The sequence below is a fragment of the Macrotis lagotis genome, chromosome 4 (assembly GCF_037893015.1).
Source record: "Macrotis lagotis isolate mMagLag1 chromosome 4, bilby.v1.9.chrom.fasta, whole genome shotgun sequence".
Taxonomy (NCBI): Eukaryota; Metazoa; Chordata; class Mammalia; order Peramelemorphia; family Peramelidae; genus Macrotis; species Macrotis lagotis.
In genome coordinates, this window is record NC_133661.1 from 232,310,977 (window position 1) to 232,325,944 (window position 14,968).

Consider the following 14,968-nt stretch of genomic DNA (forward strand, 5'->3'; position numbering starts at 1 on the left):
GTGATCAGATATAACACAGTTTCTCTTTTACTTCTTTCAAGGGGCTGCAATTGGATGATCTGTATGGGACCACAGGGCTGCTTGGTTGCTGGGCCTTAGGCATGGTAGGTGGGCTTAGGGCCTCTTGGCCCCAGGTTAAATGAAGTGGAAATTAAATACCCAAATAACACTATCTCAGAAAAAAAAAATCAACAAACCATTCTTGAACTCCCTAAGAAAAAATCCCCAGGGCCAGATGGATTCTCAAGTAAATTCCATCCAATGTTTAAGAAATTATGGGAGTGGGTGCCGGCTCCCACAGGCATGGCCAAGGCGCTGCTGCAACTCGTGGCCGGGCGGGTCCACAGCTTCCCGGACTTCCCGCAGCCCGGAGTCCTGTTCTGCGACCTGAGCCCGCTGCTGAGGGACCCCGAGGCCTTCGGGGCCACCATCAAGGTTCTGGCTGACTACCTCAAAGCCCAGCACCAGGTGAAGATCGACTACGTCGCGGGTTTGGATGCTCCAGGTTTTCTGTTTGGTCCCTCCCTGGCCCAGAAAACTCGGGATAGGGTTTGTGCTCATTCGAAAGCGAGGGAAGCTTCCAGGGCCCACAATATCTGCCAGTTATTCTCTGGAATATAGCCAGGCAGAATTGGAGATCCAGGAAGATGCCATCCAGCCCAGCCAGAAGGTGGTGATCGTGGATGACCTGCTGGCTACCGGAGGTACCATGAGTGCAGCCTGCAAACTGGTGCAGAGTCTGAAGGCTGAAGTGTTGGAGGGTCTAACTGTGGTGGAGCTGACATCCCTGAATGGTAGAGAAAAGCTGGCCCCCATCCCCTTCTTCTCCTTGCTGCAGTACAACTGAGGCTGGCCCCCGCTGGCCCCCTCCTGCCCCTGCCTCACCAGCTACAGATCTAAGACAGGCTTGGACTTCCCTGGCTGCCAAGTGCCTCTAACCCTACAGTATGCAAATAGAAATGTAAGCCCCCCCCCTGGCATCCCCCTGGAATGGCACAATGTTTCAGACCACTGGGGTGCCAACAGGCCTGTGGCTTCCCCCTCTTGACCCTTCAGTTGGTATGAATAAGAAGTTGGAGGGAGGGGCCTGGGATGGTTTCCCAGACCAACCAATTCAAGTTTACTTCACCTGAGTGGCCAACCTCTGACCTGTCCCAGCTGCGTACTAGCTGCCCCAGGTTGTCTCTGAGAATTCTCACCCCAAAGGGGTGGCTAGGTGGCACAGTGGATAGAGCACCAGCCCTGCAGTCAGGAGTACCTGAGTTCAAATCTGGCCTCAGACACTTAATAATTGCCTAGCTTTCTGGCCTTGGGCAAGCCACTTAACCTCACTGTCCTGCCAAAACAACAGAATTCTCCACCCACATGAAGATGGGAGAGACCCTGTTGCCCTTGATCTGGGGAAATGCTTTCCAAATGTCAACTTCTGCTCCCCTGGCCCCCAAACTAAGCAGGTGGAATCTTCCCATCTTGGGCCCTGTCTAACCCCAGGGGCCCATGCAGGTGAATGAGACCAGGCTCCACTTGTGATTGCTGTATGTTTTCATTGGTTTTCATGTGCCTGTGCCATGGACAATCTATTGTATCAGTCTAAGACTTCCTGCCTTATGGCCTGCAGGGGGCGGCAACCTTCAGTTTTGCAGAGTCCCGCCTGATGATTAAATCATGATTTCTTTATAAAAAAAAAGAAATTATTGGTTCCTATTCTATATAAACTCTGGAAAAATAGGTAAACATGGAACTTTGCCTAACTTTTTCTGTGACACAATATGGTGCTTATACCTAAACAAGAAAGATTTAAAACAGAGAAAGAAAATTACAGACCTATCTCCCTGATGAATATAGATGCCAAAATCTTAAATAAAATTTTAGCAAAGCATTTACAAGGAGTTATCACCAGGATAATACATTATCACAAAGTAGGATTTATCCAAAAATGCAGGGTTTCTTCATTATTAGGAAAACAGTTAAGATAATTAATTATATTAATAACAAACATATCAGAAAACATGATTATATCAATAGATGCTGAAAAAGCTTTTGACAAAATACAGCACCCATTCCTATAAAACACTAGAGTATCTAGAATAAATGGATTCTTCCTTAGAATAATAAGCAGTATCTATTTGACATCATTAACAAGCATTATATGTAATGGAGATAGGCTAGAGACATTACCAACAAGATCAGGAATGAAACAAGGATGATGTACTAAAGATTTTAGCTGCAGCAATAAGAGAAGAAAAAGAAATTGATGAAATTAGAATTGGTGTAGGAATAGACAAAATTCTGACTCTTTGCAGATGCCATGATAGTACACCTATAGAATCCCAAACAATATCTAAAAAAACTATTAGAAATATTTAGCTACTTTAGCAAAGTTGCAGGACATATAATAAGTCCTCATAAATCCTCAACATTTCTATATAAGACTAGCAAAATACAGGAGAATGAGCTAGAAAGAGAAATCCCATTCAAAGTAACTTCAGACAATATCAAATACCTGCGAGTCTACCTGCCTCGGCAGACTCAAAAACTTTTTGAAAACAATTACAAAACCCTTGTCACACAAATAAAATCAGATTTAAATAATTGGGCAAACATCAACTGTTCATGGATGGTTTGAGCTGTTATAATAATAAATGTTAATTCTACCAAAACTAAACTACCTGTTTAATGCCCTACCAATCAAAATACCAAAAAACATTCTTGAATAAGTTAGAAAAAGTTGTAAGCAAATTCATATTGTGAAATAAAAATCAAGAATTTCCAGTGTTTTAATGAAAAAAAGTACAAAAGAAGGTGAGTTAGCCCTACCAGATCTAAAATTATATTATAAAGCATCAGCCCTCAAAGCTGTCTCATATTGGCCAAGAAATAGAGTTTTGGATCAGTGTAATAGATTTCATGCAATAGCAGGAAATGTTTATAGGAATCTGCTGTTTGATAAACCCAAAGATTCTAGCTATTCAGGTGAAAACTCTCTCTTTGATAAAAGGTTATTTGGAAAACTGGAAGTTAGTATTGAAGAAACTTTTATTATAGCCACACCTCACAAACTATACCAAGATAAAATCAAAATGATTTAGATGTAAAAAAAACACATTATAAGCAAACTAGTATATCAATGATTAGTTTACCTGTCAGATCTATGACCAAAGAAGAGATGGAGAAATTCACTAAAAAACAAACTATGTATTTTTGATTACATTAAATTAAAAAGCTTTTGCACAAGCAAAACCACTGTAACCAAGATCAAAAGAAATGTAGCAAATTAGGAAATAAGTTTTACAACTAGTATTTCTGACAAAGGACTCATTTCTAAAATATACAGAGAAATGAGTGATAATAAAAAAAAACATTCACCAATTGACAAATAGTCAAAGGATATACAAAGGCAATTTACAGATGAGGAAATCAAAGAGATCCACAGTCAGATGAAAAATTGCTCTAAATCACTACATATTAGAGAAATGCAAATTAAAGCATCTCTGAGGTACCACCTCACACATCTCAGACCGGCCAATAAGATCAGAAAGAACAATGCATAATGTTGGAAGGGATGGGAAATCTGGGACACTAATACACTGTTGGGGTAGCTGTGAACTCTTTCAACCTTTCTGGAGAGCAATTTGGAATTATTTCCAAAGGACAACAAAAATGTGCATACCCTTTGATCTAGCAATACCACTACTGGGTCTATACTCTGAAGTGATTATGAAAAGGGTAAAAATATCACTTGTATAAAAATATTCATAGCAGCCCTGTTTGTGGTGGAAAATAAATGGAAATTAAGTGAATGTCCTTCATTTGGGGAAGAGCTTAATAAACTGTGGTATATGTATGTGATGGAACACTATTATTCTATTAGAAATCAGCAAGGCTTGGAATTCAGGGAAACCTGGAAGGATCTAAATGAATTGATGCTGAACTAGTTGAGGATAAACAGAAGAACATTGTACACACTAATAGCAACATGGAGCTGATGATCAACCTTAATGCACCTCCTCATTCCATCAATACAACAATCAGGTACACTTTTGGAATATCTGTGATAGAGAATACCATCCGTATCGAGAGAAAGAATTGTAGAATTTGAACAAAGACCAAAATTTGTTACCATTAATTTAAAAACAAAGAAAAATGCTATCTTATTATGCAATGTTGTTATCTCTTTTACTTTTTTCCCCTTAAGTATATGATTTTTCTCTTATCACATTTAATTTAGATCACAGCATACTACAGAAACAAAGTAAAGACTAACAGACTGCCTTCTGTGGGGGTGGGGGGAGGGAAGCAAGATTAGGGGGAAAATTTGTAAAATTCAAAATGTATAAGTAAATTTAAAGTGGACAAAATAAAAATAAAATTCAATTACTTGGGTGCAAAAGAAAAGCACAATGAACCTCAGTTTTTTCATCTGCATAATGAAAAAAATTAGAATGTAAAGATAAATGTGTTCTATCAGCTTCTAGTTCTATTGTACTATGAATCTTATTGCATCATTTCCTCAAGAAACTCATATACAAATATCTGTTCATGCTAATAAATTTGTATCATAGTGGAAAGAATAGTAGGCTTTTAATCGAAGAAAGGGATTCAAATCTCACTACACTACTTCCTTTGTGGAACTGGGCAAGTTAAACTCTTTGCTTATTGACAGGTTAAGACTTGGGATAAGGATTGAAATTGTACTTGAGATTTCATTGTTATACTGAACTTCTGGATGTTGAACCTTTCATCACCGCTGTAATTGGTATATTCTCAAGTTCTGAATTCAATTATCCTTGGTTGGTTTTGGGGAATTTTAAGTAAGATAAAAAACTTATTGAGAAAATGACATGGAATCCTTAATTTTCATTTTGGTGCCAGAAATCTGGAACAAGTCATGGAGATATGATGATTTATTGAAATATTGAATTATTTTTCCCCACTTTAGTATACTACAGTAATGTATCCACATTAGGGAAAGTCATAGTAATCATATAATTGGTATGTGTCACCAATATCAACTATCAATCAATTATAATATATACCTAATAATGACTTGGTTTCTATACTTGTAGCTTTGTGTCTATGCATTAAGGAAAATGTCATTAGTTACTAGGAACCTCATTTTTCCTGTTGATGAAATAAGGTTTCTAATATTAGTACAATCTGGTTGAAAATTTGGATGTCAGTAAAACATTAAATACTTTATTAATGAGAGCTATTATTATTATTTATATTTTAAAAATGAAACAGAATTTTCAGTTTCAAAAGAGCAATAGAAAGAATACTGAATCTGAATTCAGAGGATTTGGGTTCAAATTCGGACTCTGACACTATTCAACTGACTTACAATAAATTTAATTAATCTCCCTCTGTCTCAGTTTATCAAAAATAAAATAATTAGATGATCTCTATGGTAAATTAGATGATGAATTAGATGATCACTATGGTACCTCCATCTCTAACTCCAAGAATTTCTTAAATTGTAACTGCTGTTGTTGTCCTGTTGTGTCCAGCACTTTGTGAGGCCTTTGGGATTTCCTTGGCAAAGTTAAAGGAAGTTTACCATTTCACTCTTTAACTCATTTTATGGATGAGGAAATTGAAGCAAACAAGGTTAAGTGACTTGGATAGGGTCACATAAATATTGAGTGTTTACTGTCAAATTTAAACTTATGAAGATGTCTTCCTGACTTCAGACTAGGCACTCTATCGTCTACACCAACTTGCTGGCCTATTATATAAGTATTGAAGCTATTAAACATTATTGATTCAATAGAGAAAATTGTCACCTGTTAGAAATTCTCAAAGAGAACCAGTGTCAATAGAATGTTTGCTTCTTGAAATAATAAACTATTTCATTTTTGTTTTAGACTTTTGTCCAGTTCTACCTGCTAAATGTGTTTTTCTTTATTTTGATAGTAACCAATGAAATCAATCAAGACATCTGTGGTGTAAATTATAGGAAATATATTTCTGAGATAACTGCATTAAACATTTGGAATATTAAGATGTTTGTGTGTTCTCCACTCTCTAGGAACTTACATCTAGAAGATGAAATAAATGTACATGTCATCGGTAACTGGAATATTTGCATACATCCCCATATTGAACAAAGTTTATTACCAATTTCAGAAAGGTTACAGAACATATTTCTGGTACAGTCATGATTTCATATTATATATTATATATATATATATATATATATATATATATATTCCCTAACTGGTTTCATTGAACTACATTGTTAAGAGAAGTCTTTATCAAATGTCTCTACATCGTTGGTCTTTCCAAGGCAATATCCAAGGGAATTTGTTTTTGCCTGTATTGACAAATTTTAAATTGAATGGTACAGCAAACTTTTCACTATTTTTACAAGTGATACTAATTCCTTCAGGTTGAGAATATATTTATAGCTATTCTAAAATTGCAGTTGGTCCTTGAAGGGAGATTGTTTGTTAAACAATGCTTTGGTACTCAAGCATTGCACCCACAGAAAAACTGGTAAAATTATTTCCTATGTGAATTGTTTGTTGCTATTGTTTTTGCTGTTGTTTTAAAGTTCACCAGTGAGGGGAAGCTAGGTAATGCAGTGGATAGAGCTCTGACCTTGGAGTCAGGAGGACCTGAATTCAAATTTGGCCTCAGACACTTAATACTTACTTAGCTGTGTGACCTTGGACATATCACTTAACCCCATTGACATTCAAAAATTTAAAAAAAAACGATAAAGTTCATTATTTGTCTCTGTTTGGTCCTTTCTTTAGTAGATCATCTTCTTTCCATTCTCATACTAATTTAACACAGAAACATTTAAATCAAACACTAGCTCAAATGTTTGAGCTAGAAGGGATCTTAAAAATCTAGATCAGACCTCTCATTTGGCAAAGGAAGAAACTGAAGTGTTGCATGACTTACATAAAGTCCTAAGAGAGATGGTAAAACTATAATTCATACTCAGATTTTCTGATGCCAAATTCAAAGCATTGTACTATATTATCCAGAAAAACCCTCCAAATAAGTGTTGTTGGAATAAAATGTAAATTAATACAAAGGCTGCTTTTTCAGTCTTATCTCACTTTGATGAAAATCTTTTGCAAAAATCACAGTTCCATTCTACATAATCTCACAGCTATCCCACATTGAAATAAGGGCGATAACTCTTTTTCAATTGAGTCACACTGCTGAATGCTGAGAGAACACCTAATATCAAATCGAAGGAGGTTGAATACTCATTTGCTTGAGATCAATTTTAACCAATGGTCTTTGAATCAACTTCCTTTTAACATTCATTTCATACCTTGCTCTCTGACACATAGGATCAGATCCAATGTCAGTGAACACAGGCATACACTGCTGCATGAAAGCAAAATCAGCCTCACTGTCAAAATTGAGAGAGGTTGACAGAACAGCATGCTTATAATGCATTTATCTTGAAGATGCAGTTGCATATCAATGTTAGGTTTCTTGTAAACTCAGATATTTAAAACTGGTGAATAGCATCATTTCCCTTAGAGGATAATGACAAAGAAAAGATAACAAGGGTTGAACTAAGGTTGAAAATGAGTGGGTACAGGCATCATAATGAAAAGTGTTATGAATAGAAAAAGTACTTTAAGTAGGCATTTTTATCTTCTATATATGTGTGTGTGTATAAATTAATTCTCTTCAAGTCATCACAATACAACACTCTTCATTTCAGTAGAAATAAAGAGCGCAATATAAATTCTCTAGTGATGACATTTTATCTGAAATCCAGTCTCACATTTCATCTTGCCTTTGGATATTTCCATGTCAATGCCCATTAAACTCAAAATATTCAGAAGCAAACTTGTCAGCATCCCTGGTATCTATCCTTTTCTTTTCCAGTTTAGCAAGCTCCCTAGCCTAGTTCTTCATATTTTTTTTTCAATAGGACCTTTGCAAAAGTATTCTAAATGATGTCTCTATCTCCAGAGTGTCCATTTTTCCAATCCATCTTCAACTAGCTGCCAAAGACATATTTTCTAATGGACGAGACGTTGATAATTCCTTGTCTGAGAAGCTCCACTGACTCCCTACTGTTTCTAGATTGGGCCATCACCAATCTTCCTGACTTTTCTTGCCCCCGAACTCTGATGGCTCTGGAGGAGAGAGTGAGATTGATGACTTTACAAAGCTCTGCCTCATTTATATCTAATTCATTTGCAAGTCAAGACAAGCACCTCCTGATGTCATTGGATCTCTTTGAGAATAAAGGGTTAATAAATATGTTTAGAGTAAAAATATAAAGTCCTGTCAGAATACAAGCTCTTTGAGAGTAGGGACTATTTTACTGTTGTAATTTTGCCTACCATTGTGACCAATTATATTGATTATAATATTAATATATAAAATTCATTACTAAAACATATTATATAATTCTATTATATGATATATTAAAATATATGATGTGCTATGATATATTAATAATTAATTATTGTATTATATCTAATATTGCATATTATACTGTAATATATATATATATATATATATATATATAATCTAACAATAAAATAGTTCAAATAATACATCTTCTACACCACAGCTAAATGTGGCCTTAATACCTGTATAATGTTAAATAATCAAAGTCTTATTTTCTAATCCCTTTTTATCCAAACTTGTTTTCAATTGTGGTATAAAGAAGGGAGAAAAATGAAAAACTGAGAAAAGAGGAGAAAAAAATCAACCGAGAAATGAGTGAGTCCCCCATTGCACCTAATCTATATAACCACATACCAAACAATGTCTTGAAAGATTTAATGATCCCAGTATTTTTATAGACAAGTATCTCAGAAACACTGATTTATAAACTAACAGACTATATGAGTTTGTATATTCTAATTTAATCATTATCTAAGTAAGAACTGTGTTGAGTCTCATGCATCTCTCCTGTCTTTGAAGCAACATATTGATGAGTTATGTGTGTTTTTGCATGCTTGGTTACCACATCAAGTCAAAATTTATTTATCATGATCTTTTCTGTGTCATTACACATGGAACAGTATTCTTATAACACTCAATAAATGGCCTCTCAGGGGTACTACAAACTTTTGTTACTTTTACCAAAAGGACGAAAAACAGAGAAGCATCATCCAGAAGGTCTTTAATCACAAATCTTATAATCCTAGCATAGTCTGAGGATGACCTAGTACTGGCTTTAGGAGGTTGGGGGTGCAGGAGGTGAGAATCAATAAATTTAACAATTCTGTTTGCCCAGGAGACCCATATAACCACATGCCAGTTTGAGCTACAAGGTGAGAAACCAGAAAATATAACTAGCTAGCAGCACGGTGACATTAAAAATGAGTAATGGGTGATCTCTTTTAGGGCTACTTCTCAGAATGATAGAGAATGGTACTACTATTATGTGGCCCTATCAAGAGACAATGCTATATCACCTTTGAATTCAATTAGTTACAAGATCATCTTTAGACCGTTCCATATTTTTGTAGATTACTCAATTGCTATTCTAATGGCCTCCTCTGTCACATAATAAGTAGTTAAAAATACTTACCAACTGACTAAATACTTTGTATTTCTTTTTAATGTATGCATTATATTGCGTATATGTATATGTTTGCAGGTATAGAAAGATAAATAGATAAATTATTGCTGTTCAATTGTTTCAGTCATATTTGAATTTTGTGACACCATTTGGTATTTTCATGTCAAAGATACTGTAGTGACATGCTATTTTCTTTTCCAGTTCATTCTAAAGATGAAGAAACTGAGGCAAACTGGGTTAAGTGACCTGTCCAGGATCCCAGTCTTTACCACCAATGAATCTGGCAAAATACTAAATATAACAGTATGTTTCTTGTAGCACTGAGTCTGGTCTTTGAAATCCTCAGGGAAGAAGCCTCAATCATCTGAGATGGGACCTGTAACCATTAGAGAATCCCATCAATAAGACAGATTCAACCAGATATGTCTAGGGACCCTGAGGTTTAAAAACTATAGTAGGGGTTATTTGTCAGAGTAATTTCTATTGAAATAGACTTCTCTAAATTCTTCAAACATTTAAAAAGAATCCACCATGTACCAGACAATGAACTAGGTGCTAAGAATTTAATGATCAAAAAAATTATAGTCTAAAGTTCAAATATTTTGAAGATTTTATATTTTTGACCTATACTCTCACAGAACTCTCCATCTTTGTATCTATCCTATTACTTTTAACTATCTTTAATGATTATCTTAATAAACCATCTGCAGTAATTTGTGCCTTATCTAACTCTTGCAATTTTAATAAATATAAACTCCATAGAATCAGGAGATTTTTGTTGTCTTTTTGTAGTTGTTTATCTATCGTGTAGGACAGTGGTTTACATATGGAAAATGATTATTTGGATATGGAGAGATTCTCAGGAGAGGAAATGCTTTCTATTAATGTAAATTATCATCATATGTGAAACTTAAGTCTGAAAATTACTCAGGACATGAAAAAATTAAGGCTAAAAGACTAACTCAAGATAATGCAACCAGTATATGTCAGAGATGGGAGTTGAACCCAGACATTTTTGATTCTGTGGTCAATTCTCTTTCCTCTATTTTCCTATGGCATCTGACTTTCATGCTTAATAATTAATTAATTAAATTGAATTGAATTTGAATATGAAATGGCTTACTGGAACTCATGAGTAGACTAATTTCATTGAATCCCTATTTTTATGGTTGGAGGTTGACTCTTAATTTATGCTTTACCTACGAATGAATAAATTCCATTGCTGTTCCTTTTCTCAAAATCAATTAGGTATTCTTTCTTTCTGTTCAGCATATCATCTTTTTTGTTTTCTTTCCTTACAATGATACCTTCTGTGCATTATGTCATTTGATTAAACTCATCTGATCATACACTAAATGTCAATTTTCTCCTTTGGGTGGTAAGGGGAAGCAGAACTAATTACTCAAGTGGAAAGAATGGTGACAAGGTCTATCAGTACTAGACACTCCTTGCTTTTATCTTGCCAATGAACTCTATGCTTCAGCAAGGCTATTGTCTCTGCTGCCTTTTTGTTCATATTTTCCTCCAAGTGCTTGGCCTATAGTAAGCACTACAAAAATATTAGTTACTATCCTTTCCTCACCCTCCTTCTTGTCTTCTTTTTCTTCCTTTTCTTTCTCCTCCTTATCCTGCTATTGCAATGCTAATCCTACTACCCCTGCCTCTACCTCAGATTATAAATCTATTATGTGTGTGTGTGTGTGTGTGTGTGTGTGTGTGTTAACTTTTCTGGAGTGACTGCTTTCCAAACATCCTATTTTGTTTTAAGACTTTCCCTCAAGCCTATACTCATTTGTAAAGCTTCTTTTTGCTAAATATATTTTCTCTTTATTTCCTTTAATGTATGCATCTATCAAGTGTACATTTGTGTCATACTGTGGAAAAAAGAACAAGGGGTGTCTACTGTTAAATAATCAGGTTGTGTCTTGATCTAGATGAAGGTAAGCATTCTAAAGTAAAGGAATTGTACAATGATTGAGGTCATCCATGTCTGTAGGTCTCCTTTTTAAAAACTAGGGCAGAACTGTAGGAGAAGATAGAAGCAAGCTGGTTAATAAGCTTCTGTCTTGAAACCAGATGGTTACAAATATGGTTTGTGTTGGAAAGATGGGCCACTCGAGAGTACTGAGTACAACATGGAGCAGAAAGTTGATAATGAGGTACTTAATGCCTACATACAAACTAGCAGGTGAAAAATAAGAGGAAACAGATGGGCTGGCCAAAATTGTGCTTAAGATGTCAATAATACAATGTTTAGCTAATGATATAGCTATAGCTATGTAAATTGTATAAATATTCATGTTTGTACCTGCATATGCACACACACACACACACACATATATATATATATATGCACACACACATATCTACACACATGCACATACACAACTCTTATGAAAGAAGCCATAAGGAAGAGGAATATTGAGTCATATAAATTATAAACAATTAAATTTTACACAACCCACTGTCCTATTGTCAATAGAATTCATACTTTGTATTGCTAAACCTTCCTTAAAAGTCTGTTGCACAAGGGAATAATTCATTGATGTATCCATAACTCAACCCTAGATACAGAATGCCAGAAAAATTAATGCTAATGTTATGTTTTTCTTTTTGCCATTACTGTGTCTAATTTAATTTAATGCTAGTATTAGAAGTAGTCTAGGTAGTACATCATTTGTGATGGGTCTAGAGTTGTGAATACCCACGTTCAAATCCAGTCCCAGATACTTTCTAGCATTGTGAATATAGGCAAGACATTTAATCTCTATTGATCTCAGTTTCCTCCTTTATAAAATGAGGATTTTGTTGAGGGGGGAAAAGTGATCCTTACCACAAAAGATTGTGTTAAATGTCAAATGAGATAATATTTGTAAGGTGCTTAGTACTGTAGTTGGAACATAGTAGGTATTTCATAAATACTTTTTTTCCTTCTTCTCCATGGTAGGAGCCCCTTGAATTACAATAGAATTACGGTATAAAAAGGTGATCCCTGATATGTTCACAAAATTATCTTTTCCTAATAAATTGAAGTTGATCTTCTGGTTGCGTAATCTGTAACTAAGAAATATTTGTGATCATATGACTGTCTATTAAGAAGGCGGAATCTCCCTCACCCATAAAAATCTACATGTAAAAGACTGACTACTATATGACTCAATAATATACTTTTTATTTAATATTTTTATTCTTTCTCTATACTTATAACAAAAATTAACATTCATTTTTAACAATTTGAACTCTAAATTCTATCCCTTCCTTTCCCCCTTCTCCCTCAATGAGAAAGCAAGCTATTTGATATAGGTTCATAAAACATATTTCCCTGTTAGCTGTGAAAGAAAACAGAATTAAAAAAATAACAAAGAAAAATTATACTTCAATTTGTATTCAGACTCAGTTTTTTTCTCTAGAGTTAGTATTTTTTCATCATAAGTCCTTTGGAAATTATCCAGTAGCAATGCTTTAAAGAGAATAGGCAAGTAATTCACAGTTGATTATCATACAGTATCGCAGCTATTGTGTATAGCATTCTTCCTGTTCTATTCATTTTACTTTGTATCAGTACATGAAAGTATTCTCGGGTTTATCTGAGAGCATCATGCTTTTTATTGTATAGAATAATAGTATTTTATCATAATTATATATAAAATTGTTTAGCAATCCTCAATTGATGGACATTACCTTAATTTCCAATTCTCTACCATTATCTAAAGAACTGGAATACATATTTTTGCCCAGGGAAACCTTTTATATGCATATGCACATACACACACATATACACATATATATCTATCTATACATATATATATAAATATTCATATATATGCACTGTATATAAATATATAATTGTATAAATGCTCATTGATAGACATGTATAAATATACACATGCATATACATATAATTACATTATATATGCAATGCATACCTATACATTCATATGCATGTAAGTTATATGCACATGCACACAAATAAACAGGCATGTATATACATGTGCATATGCATTTATGTGTGCTTTATAATGTGTGTGTGTGTGTGTGTGTGTGTGTGTGTGTCTGTATACACTTAATTTTTGGAATACAGACCTAGTAATTTTATTACTACTTCAAAAGGTATCAATGATTTCTTAGCCCATTTGGAATAATTTCAAATTGCTCTACAGAATGGTTGCATCAGTATCCAGTTTCACCAACAGTTCATTAGTGCACTACTTTCACCACTTCTCATGTTTATAATTTTCCTTTTCTGTCCTTTTAGCTAATTTGATAAATATCATGGTAGAAATATTGATTCAGAAAAGATTCAGAATCAATGATAGCATAATTTCTCTTTCCATTCTTGTCCAAATATAGTGACTATTGGCTAACCACACTGAGCGTTTAGTCACATGATATGACCATTATGATATTCTACTACCCAGGTGGACCAATCACCATACAACTTCTTTGCTACATGACCTTTAAAGTACTGATTTCCACTGGACACTGTTTCTAATACATCTACCTCCTCTGACTTTCTGTGAAATTTCTTATGACTGAAGGATTGGAAGGGAAAAAGATTTTCTCATCTATCAATACTCAAGAAAAATATGTTCTAAAGGCTTTACTGAGTGCAGTTTCTCTGGCTGGCCAGTAGGAGGTGCTGTTTGCCCTCTCTGGGGTGTCTGTGACCTTGGTTGAGAGGCCTTCTCCCTTTGCTTGAGGGAGGGAATTGGAGCTATTGAATTCTTTTTCCTTTAATCAATGGTGGGCTTTACCCTGGCCTGAGGTCATTCCTCAGCTGGGCTGGTTCTTTTGCTCACACACCTGGGCCTGAGGCAGAATTAGTTTGCATTTGTTTGGGAGGAGGCCTCAGTGCAATGGAGGCGGAGGCTTAGACTCAGAGTTTCTCAGACCCGAGGAGCCCAGGGATGGTGTCCTCACCTCTCCTGTACCAGACCTCTCCCCTCAGCCCCTTCTCCAAGCTCCAGGGGGACAGCACCAACACCAGCTCCTCTGCTTCCCCGCAGACCCAAGCCCCCTTCGTCCAGCCCCACCGCTGATCCAGCAGGTCCGGCTCTCAGGCCCTCAGACTCCAGGTTCCAATTCAGCTGTTGATCTGGCTGATCCCGGGCTGATCTTCCCTCGGAGCTCAGACTCACCTGCCAGTACTCAGCCCAGGCTGCTGGGGGAGACAAATCCTGAGGTAGATTTTCCTCTCCTGGCTTTTTTTTCTGGGTTTCCTGGTTCAGATTTCTTTTAAGAGGTTTGTTTCATGTGAAAGATGGGGAAGAGATCAGGAGACTTTAGAACTGTGCCTGTCTTCTCTCCACCATCTTGGCCGGAAGTCCTATATATAGTCTTAATGTAGATTTTATTCAATCAGAATTAGAACTATATCTCTCCTCACTGATTAAATCACAACTTTCACTAAATTCATTATTTTTCAATAAATACTAGTCTTGTGATATTCCC

General features: G+C 35.5%; 1 pseudogene; it reads left to right on the forward strand.

Annotated features, from left to right (window-relative positions):
• The first annotated feature begins 303 nt into the window (after positions 1 to 303).
• Positions 304 to 871, forward strand: LOC141520334 (adenine phosphoribosyltransferase pseudogene; annotated as a pseudogene).
• The last annotated feature ends 14,097 nt before the right edge of the window (positions 872 to 14,968 follow it).